Consider the following 11,426-nt stretch of genomic DNA (forward strand, 5'->3'; position numbering starts at 1 on the left):
GTCCTTTGTTCAAAGCTTCAGCTTGTAGCAAAGTTCCTCCAGAGGTATGAAGCAGGATTGAAGACCAGATGGAGATGAGGCATCAGCCTTATATAGTCTTTTCCAGGTGTAAGAACACCTCTTTGTTCTTACTGTGGAAAATTACAGCAAAATGGAGTCTGGAGTCACATGGGCCAGTCCCTGCATACTTTGCTGAGTTACAAGGCGTATCTGCCTTCTCTCAATGGGTCCATTGTATAGCTGATGGTCCTTAATGGGCCATCAAGCAGGCTAGGCAGAGCTAACACCAGTTTGTCTGGGATGTCACCCAGCAGCATAGCATACGTTTGAAATACAGACAGTATAGAGCCAATATTCATAACTTCAACTACAAAAGTGATACACACATATAGACAGCATAATCATAACCAGTAAACCATAGCCTTGTCTTAGACACCCCATTTGACCCCCTTTATACAAGATTTGCGTGCCACTACAGGACCTTGGTTGCAACAATGATCTATATGGTCCCAGATTATATCAATAACGTCACAGCATCTCAGGGGGGTTTTTTGGTATTAACCATGAAAGGCGGTAGTACCAACAAAACTTTACCATCTTTTTCTAGCAAGAAGATTATTTCTGATTCACTAGCCTTTAGCATCACAGTAAACTAAATGGTCCTTTGAAAAGTGCATGTCTGAAATTTAAGGAAGACTTAAAAGCTGGCATTCAGGAACAATTTTATTTCTTCAAAGGCTCATTCATGTTTTATTTTAAGAGATGTGAATTTTTTGCAGAGTTTCTGTTCACAGTCAAGGTATAAATTCTAAGGAGTACTGGAAATACTGAAATTTACATGCAGGTAGAAATTAGAGGCAGATGGTCAAAGTCAGAATACAAATATAAGCAACTAATAGAGCAGAGCTCTATGATTTTTAATGTTCGAGTAAATTTAGTGCTGATGAAAGATGCTGAATTTGTGGTTCTGCAGACTCAAGTCCTGTGGTTTTTTTCCACAGAAAGAATCACAGCATGAGCAGTGGCAATATAAGCTTCCTCCACATTTTCTGTGAGTTTGCTGTCTCCCAGCTTTGAAAGGACCACATCTAGATGTTAGAGAATAGGTCATTCTCCACAGACCACTTGATCCTTGGTCTAGCTGCTGACATGTCTGACCACGGTGCCAATTGTAAGGTTAGTTTTCAAGTACTGGAGAGAAGCTTTCGGGCTTTATAGCATAGCTATACAGAATTTATCATGCTGGATGAGACCAATTGGCCATTTACTCCAGAATCTGGGATGAAATCCTGGCCCTATTGTAGTCAATAGGAGTTTTGCCATAGACTTCAATGGGGCCAGGTTTCATCCCTGTTCTCTAACAATATCTGGTATCAGATGCTTTCATAAAAGCTATAGATCCTAGAATAATGGATTCATATACCCATGAGAGAAGTTTCTTTCTAACTTGAGCAAGCTGGCAGTTGCATATGGGCTGAAGCATGGAGGTTGATTCCCTTATAACTTTGTGTCTGGTGTAAGGTGACTGTGAGCTTTGTTGTTACTAATCCCTTTCTGTAGCCACTTCACCTCAGTCTTTTTGCATTGAGTGTATATAGATATTACCTTTTATCAGTTTGACAATTGATGCCTTTTTTATTTCATTTCATTCTCCTCGTCATTGTATTATAAAAAAACATGGGCTCCTATTTGCCCCTTACCTTCTTGAAACCATGTGTTATTTTATGGACCCCTATTAAAATGGATGTAAGGCCTGAGAAGCGTTCATTTAAAATATTCCTGTTGCTTTGTTGTGAAGCCAAAACATCAATCAAGCTTCATTCAAGCAGTACAATGAACAATGAGCTAAACCCTGAGCTGGTGTAAACTGGAGTACAGTAGCTTTAGTGGTCTGATGGTGGCATGTGAGAATAATCCCTCCTATGAATTTGATCATCTTCAGTTGTAATAATGCATATCTAACCTATCTTTCACTTCCCAGTGGGAGATGGGTCACACTTTAATTAGTTGATGCCACACAGTATCAAATGTTCTGGTCGTACATGTAGTCTTTTCTAAAGACACACATTCATCTACTCCATTTGTCCAGTACTGTGAGATGTAATACACTCTCTAGAAACAGACAAGATTATTCCAAATAACATTCCTTGATCCCTGGCCAAACCTCCACCAACCACACCAATAAATAGCCGGACCTGTGAAGAACACTCAACCCTAGTACAGACTGTACCTCAAGTGCAATAATTGTCATTCCAAGTTTGGGTTTTAAGTTTCCCTTGGTGTCGCTGATAGTCATTTACTCCTTTTACAAAAAATCATCCATTAGGTGCCACTGCCTACACACACCAATGACTTTTATAAACAGTGTTCTTGAGGGTTCCTTGAAATGTTCACAAGATATCTCAAACTATTTTCAAAATATAAATATCTTGTTAGCAGAGACAGATGGGGCACAAGTCAAAATTCATGTGAACCAGATTTTTTTTAAAAAGTCTCTGTAGGCCTACCACAAAGAGCTCATTTGAATGAATTACATTACAGGTCAGGGAGACATCAGTACATCGAAAGCACCTATCAAACTAAAACATTTGAAAATAAATAAAATAAACCCACTTCTTTCTACGAACGAGGAAGTTATGTGCTTATGTACCAGCATCACTAATTTATTTGGGATTGGGTATAAAATAACAGAACAACATTTGACTTTCAAAATATTTTAAGAACAAAATGTTGGACACTTTCATTCTTTCATGGGTTTTTACGGCCAGTAGGAACCATTATGATCAGCTAGAGTAAAATTTTCAAACGTGCCTTAGGCCCATTGAAATCAATGTGAACTAGATGCCTGAATACCTTTGAGTATCTGGGTCTAAGTAACTTAGAAGCCTCAGTTCCATTTTCAAAAGTGACTTATGGCCCAATTGTTCGCAGTATTTAGGCACCTAACAATGCAGAAAAGTGCCTAGCGGGATTTTGAAGAGCAACTAGGTACCTAATTCCCAAATGCCTAGGTGCTTTTGAAAATCCCACGTGGTGCCTATTTGCATCTTCAGGAGCCTAAATACCTTTAATAATCTGGCCCTAAATCACTGTTGAAAATGGGACTTAGGATCCTAGGTCACCCAGGTATGTCTACACAGCAATTAAAGACCTGCAGCTGGTCCAGGTCAGCTGCAGATCTGTAAAACTGCTATGTAGATATTCAGGCTTGGGCTGAAGCTCTAGGACTCCACAAGGGACAACAATATAAAGCTGCCCTTTCCTGTGCCAAATAAGAAAACAGTCCTGCTTTTCAGAGCTCTTCCATCACAATGAATGGATTTTTGCTTCAGTGAGTAGATAAACATTTTCATTCCTTTACCTCAGAAATTATTTGTAGCTCATCGAATTGCTAAACCTTATCCCACTGTTAGGCATAAATGAATAGCTAGATCACATACTGTTGCAAAACTGAAGGATCTTCGTTAGCTCTCAAAAATTTTGAACTAAAGAAAAAAATTGAATAAAAATAACCCTTCTACATTTTTCAGCCTGGTCCTCTAACCCTTATTCATGGGACTATTGATTAAAGAACATATGCTCAGTGTGAGTAAAAAGCTGAGCAGAACTGAGCACTAGATTTTCAAAGTGCATTAACTGCTGTGGCACAGACTGACCACAGCAAGTGCCTGGGCCTTAAATGATGACCTTTTCATTAATATTAAGCTGCACCCCCAGGCCTCAGTTAGGATCAGCTCCTGTTGTGCTAACCATTCTGTACACACACATCTGACGACTAGGTCCCCATGGCCCCTTTGAAAATCCCACCCATATGGCCTGATCTGAGGAGTCTTTACATTGACTTCAATGGGTTTCAGATCGGGCCTGTAATAAACTTTTTAATTCCACTAAAATAGCTGAAAACATGCTGAGTAAATATTTGTACACAGGAAACTTCAGGAGCTGGTAACTCAAGAAACTGAAGCTACTCTTCCTCTTTGGGTCAGAGGGAATGTAAGCTTCCCTATGCAGCATGGCTGACAAATTTGACTTGGCTTTTAGAGAGATCATATCCTGAATGAGTAATAGATTAATCCTCCTCAATTGTAACTCAGTTGGCTTCTCTCCTGTCAACTAAAAATTCCCCACGGGATTTGTTTTGTTTTCTTTTTTTAACATTTACAGATGAGTGTTAACTAGAAACTTAACTGGGGCTGCCAAACCCATGCCCTCTTCACACATTCCTCACCCATTTTCACTGTACAAGTGGGAAATATCTTCTGTCTTCTGTGTAGCTCTTTCCTTCCACCCTGCTAATCTCCAAAGCCTCTAAATCTAAAAGGCATCCTCATTGATTTGCCTGCAATATCAAGATACAGGAGCAGCTGGAACCTAGATAAATATAGATTAGATTGAACTACTATGTACAGGAGACGCAACTAATTAAATATTAAAACCGAAAGGGTACATCTGCACAGCAAAAAAACAAACAAACAAAAAAGACCTGCGGCAGAAAGTATCAGAGCTGGGGGTCAACTGATTCGGGCCTGTGGGTCTTGTGCTGCAGGGCTAAATGCAGTGGTGTAGATGTTCAGGCTTGGGCTCTGAAACCTGTCAGATCTTGGAGTCCAGGCTCCAGCCTATGCCCGAACATTTACACAACTATTTTTAGCCCCAAGGTGCGAGCCCTGTGAGCTCGTGTCAGTTGACCCCAACTCTGAGACTCCCTGATGCTTTCTAGATATATCCGAAGAATATATTAATGGCACCGTGTCAGGGTGGTTGGCAGTACAGCAAGGAAGTGGAAATCCCAGTTAGGTATGGCCCATCTCATTTCAGACTGCGGATTAACTGTAAAACTTGGTTTTTTGCAAAGCTCAGAAAAACCTCACTCATGCTCCCAATCACTGCAAAAGGCACCTCTATTCTGTAGGCTGCAGGAGAATGTGGGTTTCCACCGAGTTGTTGTTTATTCCCACAACTATACAGTATATACCAAACTTTTATATAAAACTCATCATAACTGATGTTTTCCCCCTGCCATTTCTGCAAATCAATGATGTGCTACTTAGAGACGGCGCCTTGACAAAGGGGAATGATAAAAGAGAATAAGAACACACTTTAATGATTCAGAACTAGGTTGCAACCAACCTCTTTGAAACTCGCACCCATATGGCTCTCACTTCAAGGACTATAGCCAGTGTTGGTTCAGATCATTACAGCAACTCATAGAGCAAAATGCCTGCTCCACCTTCCATTCATGTTGCTAGAGAGGCAAAGACCAAGTCAGAGGTTCTGTAAATGGAAATGATAAATAGCCTCACTTACTCTCAAAATGAGGACTATTTTGTTCCAAATTCCCCTGTCCCCAGTCTTCTCAAGCAGAAACAAGATTGTTTCTACTTGGCGGCTAAAGAGATAATTTCACCAGATTTTACCACAGGGCTTTTGTGGATTTCATGGGAGCCCAGCAGATAAACACAGGGCTGTACCTAAACTTGTTACACAAATTTGTTCCAAATGAAAATGTGAGCTGGCAGTGAGCCAGGCTTTCTCTGCCCTTCGCCTTTCACCTTCTGGTACTCTCCCCCCTTCTGAGATTCCAGGAATGTGCATGAGACAGGCTGCTTTTTTCCAAGAACTTTGATCACCTCAGAAGTTGAGCTCACATTAGAGAGAGAGAGCCCAGAACTTCAGCTGCTCTCTAGATTTATTATTTTTATTCAAGATTTTCTTTTCTTTGCATATTGCATAGCCACATTAGCATGCATGTATTTCTGGGTTGGATTATCAGAGGGAATTTGCACAGCTTCTATTTCCTGTTATTTGCTGTACCTAATAGAAGTTCTAGAGACTGCGAGGTACAAATTCCTGCCACAAAACTTCAATTCATGTGAAAGGGGACTGATGTGGAAAGAAACATAGGCCACAAAAAAATTCAGCAGGACTTTGAATGCTTTTTGGATGCAGAATGAAAATAGTTTGCTGTTTAAAGTTAAGCTAGAAGATAGATATAAATTGATTAGAAATGGTTGGTTGTTTTAACCATTCCTCCCCTCCCCTATCCACTAACAGCTCCACCAAGAATATTGTTACAAGCCTATCTAGTACAAGTCTATTGATTGCAAAATGGGATCGCTTTACATTACAAACTTCCAGCTAAACTTAATGATCATGTCAATTCCTGACAGCCTGAAATGTAAGTTGGGGGTTGGGGGGTACTCAGGAAACCGGAGCTCAGGAAAATATGTTTGAAATGCGATCATGTTACTGTTTGTTACATGCTGAACCCATGTGTCATCCGCTTGGGAAATGAATAAGCTACAGATCTGGAAAATCCTGTGGACCTAGAAGAAAAGCTGTAGGTGATTTTTCATTGGGCTAACTTAATAGGCTAGATAAGCGCTCAGAACGCATATACATTGCTCTCCTCATCATGTTTGTACCACCCACAGTTTTTCTTCCTTCATGTTTGTTGTTTTACTTAATAGGACAAAATGACCAACACATTTTTGCTTTAGCACAAATTCTCTCAGGGGGCGAGGCAGGGGAAACAAAAATATGCTTTACTTGCTGTTAACTGATTCTTCTTCAGTACAAATCCATTAAGTGTAAATACTGTAATAAGATAGCTGCTCAATGAACTTATGAATGCTACATCCCCAAAAATAAATATGCACTTTTATATTTGCATTTGCCAGGTGGCATTAAGTTACAAGTACAGCATGTTGTGATGTAAAACCATAGGATACAGAAGAGTATCCAGATCCTCAGAGGTATCTAGGCATCTAACTCTCATAGGAATCAAAGGGAGTTAGGTGCCTAAATACCTAAGGATCTGGGTCTTACTTCTTTACCCAATCAAAGGCTAGATTAGATGTCAATTTCCACACTTATTGCTGCTTTCACATAGATACAGAGGACACAAGAGTGTGGCACACGGAAGTGTGAAACAGATGGGGTTGTCACCTGTGGAAAGATTGAAAACAAGTCAGATTTCCCTGAAGAAATCCACTCCCTGCACACAGCTCTCTTGAAAAAGTCCATTTTCTGGCTGGGAGCTCATGCCAAAAAAGTCTGCTGCCAAGCGATTACATGCCTGTTTTGGCTTTAGCTGGTTGCGCTCTTTCTCATCTTCCTGAATTGCTGGAGGTGAGAGACAGAGTGCACAATCTCAGTGGAAATGGGACACAGAAGTGGGCAAAAATGAGGATATTCTAATTCCGCTCTCTCCCTCTTTAGGGAAGGACTCTATCTGAATTCCAAAAGAAAATGTCAATGAAATTATACAGTATAAAATCTAGGTAGAACGTTTCCTATAAGGTGAAATTCACCTCTAAGCAAAGGACCATAGAATCATAGAATATCAGGGTTGGAAGGGACCTCAGGAGGTCATCTAGTCCAACCCCCTGCTCAAAGCAGGACCAATTCCCAACTAAATCATCTCAGCCAGGGCTTTGTCAACCCGGGCCTTAAAAACCTCCAAGGAAGGAGATTCCACCACCTCCCTAGGTAACGCATTCCAGTGCTTCACCACCCACCTAGTGAAATAGTGTTTCCTAATATCCAACCTAGACCTCCCCCACTGCAACTTGAGACCATTGCTCCTTGTTCTGTCAAGACCAGCACAAAGCCTATGAATCAGTTAACTACATAGCATTTAAATGACAAAAGCTGCAAGCTACTACACATACCGAGGCTCTGAAGGCCTGGTACAGTTAATAATAAGGCCACTTTCCTGGCACTGCTCATTTGCCTGAACCTACTGCAATCATATACCATGAACCTGTGTTTAAATGTTTCCACAACTCCTCCAGATTGCACTCACCCCTTAATTTTGCTAATGGTTCAATCTATCTGTCCTGTCTGGCTTTTTTGCTTACTGTTCATGTGTCTGGAATTGGCGTGAAAATTTTCCCAGTTATTCTCACATCTGTCTATTATGGGTACCATGGGTGGGTGTTCTCAGTAAAGCAAGGAGAGCTTTTATTTAACATTTACATTCTTTTATTGGTAATACTTGCTTTTCATCATTAGCTCTCTAAGTGATTGGGAAAGGCGGCCATCTCAGTATCGTTATCTCAGTTTTACAGATGGAGAAACCAAGGCACAAGGAAATGGAATTAATGTGTCTAAAGTCACCCAAAACACTCATTGTAGGGCTGACAATAAAAGCCAGATCACTGCCCACGGTGCCTCACTGCCTCTCTCAGTAGAGCTTAAAAAGAATTCCTGCTTAAAATTCCAAGTTTTATTTCTCTTTGGGAACAAATTTCGAGCCTTAAGAGAAACTCCTGCTGCCTGAACTGCACCAATTACACTAATAAATTGTAATCAAACTGCTTCACAATTCTTGATCAATTTGAGATTGATTTCTTATAAACTGGGCTTTTGGTATCATTTGATATGTCACACCAATATGTCATTTTGTTTGATAGTGGGCTGTTTATTAACTTACAGAAGAAACAAAAGATAGAAATAAATATAAACAACCAGGAGTATTAAGAGCTGTAAGTGAAAGTGTGTGTGTGTGATGTGTGTGTGTGTGTGTGTGTGTGTGGTTAACGCATCTTGCCCTTTTGGTTCAGCTTAGACTTTCTCCAAGGAAACCTCTACATTCTTAGTTTAAAGAAAATATTCCTTTTTTCTCTTTATCATAATAAAAAAATCTCACAATGAACTGTACTTTTTGTAATGTGCAATCCAATTTGGGGCAATTCTAAATAAGTGTCTTTTCCTGTTGTTTTGGTGAGGCTCCCAACAGAAAAAGAGAAACGGAATTCATGAATATATGCTAAGAAAAGACAGATTCAAATGGCTCCAAGTTTTGCCAACTGCTTATCTGACTTGATAGCATTTGAGTGATACACTGATAAACGAAGCCCAAGCTCTGAATCATTCTCACTTTTTAGCGGGCCTTATTCCACAAGGTTTTTAAGCATGTATGTGAGAAGTCCCAACCTCTTTAATGGGACTATTTATGTCCTTGAAGTTAGGCATGGGCTTAAGTAATTTGCTGACTTGAGGCCATACTCTAATTAATCAGCTCCAAATCTTTGCAAGTAACACAGACGTCTCTTTGTTTTATTCAGTGCTGATTACTTGAACGTGTTAGCTGTTCATAATGATCATTAATATAAATATCCAAATGATCAAGACACATGCTGCAGTCCAGGGACAGATGGACAGCTGTGTTTCCAAGCAGGCATATGTGAGGAGAGGAGAGCAACATTGATTTTGGCTACAAGAAGAACTGACTTGCCCCCACCTACCAGCACTGTACTTCAATATACTTCATATAAGGTTTGGAAAAGTTTGCTTAAGTTCTGCACAGCAGTGATGCTTAAAAACTTGCCAATTTCTTTAGATAACTCAATAGTTATTTGAAGTTACATAACCTGAGTATTTGTGACATTCAAGATATTTCCTGTAGTAAACATAGAGAAGTACAAGTAAATATTGAAAATACTGCGATAACTGTATCTGCTTCTCTTGGGTAAAACTCATGAGTTTTGAAGGGCTATCACCTATAGTGCCTCTTCACTTCTAGGATCCATCTGGTCTTAGAAGCATTAATATCAAAATAGACAGTAGGCTGAAACAGAAAGACTCTTTGGTGGAATTTCTGACCTGACAGGAAGCACCATCAAAATCACAAAAAAACTCAAGATTTTTTAAGAGATTGGCATTCCAATCTTGCAAACTTAAAAAGTCTGGCTAGTTTAGGAATGCATCCTAACATAGGGGCATTCATCCAAACTTTTAGATTCACCCTTTTATCACTAGTACTCAGTGCACTTTCCTTTAAAAAACTCCCGAGGAATAGCTTTTACTGACATAACAGGTAGCAACAAGATGATCTTGTGGCATAGTTCAAAGGAACTGCTCCAGGACAGTCCATTCATGAAGCTCGTCCAAATAAACATGCATGCCATTTAGGTGCTCCTGCTTCATCATCATCGGATGCAGGTATCCTTCACTGCACACTCAGGATATGAATCCAAAGCCTTTTTTACTCTAGAAAGAATTTGCCAATATAACTATATTGGTATAGCTATGCCAGCAAACCCTCCTAGTGAAGACACAGTTTATACCAGTTCCTGAATGAAATAAACTATCCTGGCAAAAGCACTTTTTTTTTTACCATTATAATTATGTCTATACTGGGACTTTTGCTGCCAGAGCTATGTCAGTTACGGGTGTGAACTTTTCACACTCCTAACCAAGGCCTAGTCTTCACTTACTGGCTGGTCCGGCGGCACGCCATCGATGTTCTGGGATCGATTTATCGCGTCTGGTTAAGACGCGATAAATCGATCCCGGATCGATCCCGGAAGTGCTCACAGTCGGCGCCGGTACTCCAGCTCGCCGAGAGGAGTACGCGGCATCGACGGGGGGAGACTTCCTGCCGCGTCTGGACCGCGGTAAGTTCGGACTAAGGTACTTCGAATTCAGCTACGTTATTAACGTAGCTGAATTTGCGTACCTTAGTCCGATTTGGGGACTTAGTGGGGACCAGGCCCAAGATACCTATGCTGACAAAATTGTTAAGTAGAGATCAGGCCAGAGTGGCACCATTGACATCACTGCATACCAAAATGAGGAAAATACATTCAAAATTCCTAAACACATAAAAATTTTTGCAGAAGGCCACAAAATGCTCGATGACATGGGAGTATTGAGAGCACATGCGCACACACTCACTCAAGAGACCATGGGGTGAGTAACAAGATTTTTTATTCATCCAGTAATGTGGGATACTTAGGAGGACCATAGATTCAAATATAAACAGTCTGTTTCTTTAGATCAGTGGTTCTCAAGCCGGGGTACACATACCCCTGGGGTATGCAGAGGTCAACAAAGAGGTCAACTCATCTAGATATTTGCCTAGTTTTACAACAGGCTACATAAAAAATTACTATCAAAGTCAGTACAAACTAATATTTCATACCAACAATGACTTGTTTATGCAGCTCTAGATGCTATACACTGAAATGTAAGTACGATATTTATATTCCAATTGATTTATTTTATAGTTATATGGTAAAAATTAGAAAGTAAGCAATTTGTCAGTAACAGTGTGCTGTGACACTTTTGTATGTTTATGTCTGATTTTGTAAGCAAGTAGTTTTGAAATGAGGTGAAACTTGGGGGTACACAAGGCAAATCAGACTCCTGAAAGGGGTACAGTCGTCTGGAAAAGCTGAGAGCCATTGCTTTAGATCCACACATAGAGTTGGTACATACTGTCTGCTTATCCCTGCTACAGTGTTCAAGTACATTTCATCCTTGAGAAAATATTATCCCTGTCATCTTACCAAGGTCAGTGGAAGCTTCGTCTCAGTCAAGTACATACAAGTCACATAAGTTTAGACCATCCGCCTTTTCAGAATATTTTTTGTATTCATTTCATACATCAGTGAAAAACTTGCTCCATTTTTGTTCTG

Source organism: Chrysemys picta, chromosome 1 (assembly GCF_011386835.1).
Source record: "Chrysemys picta bellii isolate R12L10 chromosome 1, ASM1138683v2, whole genome shotgun sequence".
NCBI lineage: Eukaryota > Metazoa > Chordata > Testudines > Emydidae > Chrysemys > Chrysemys picta.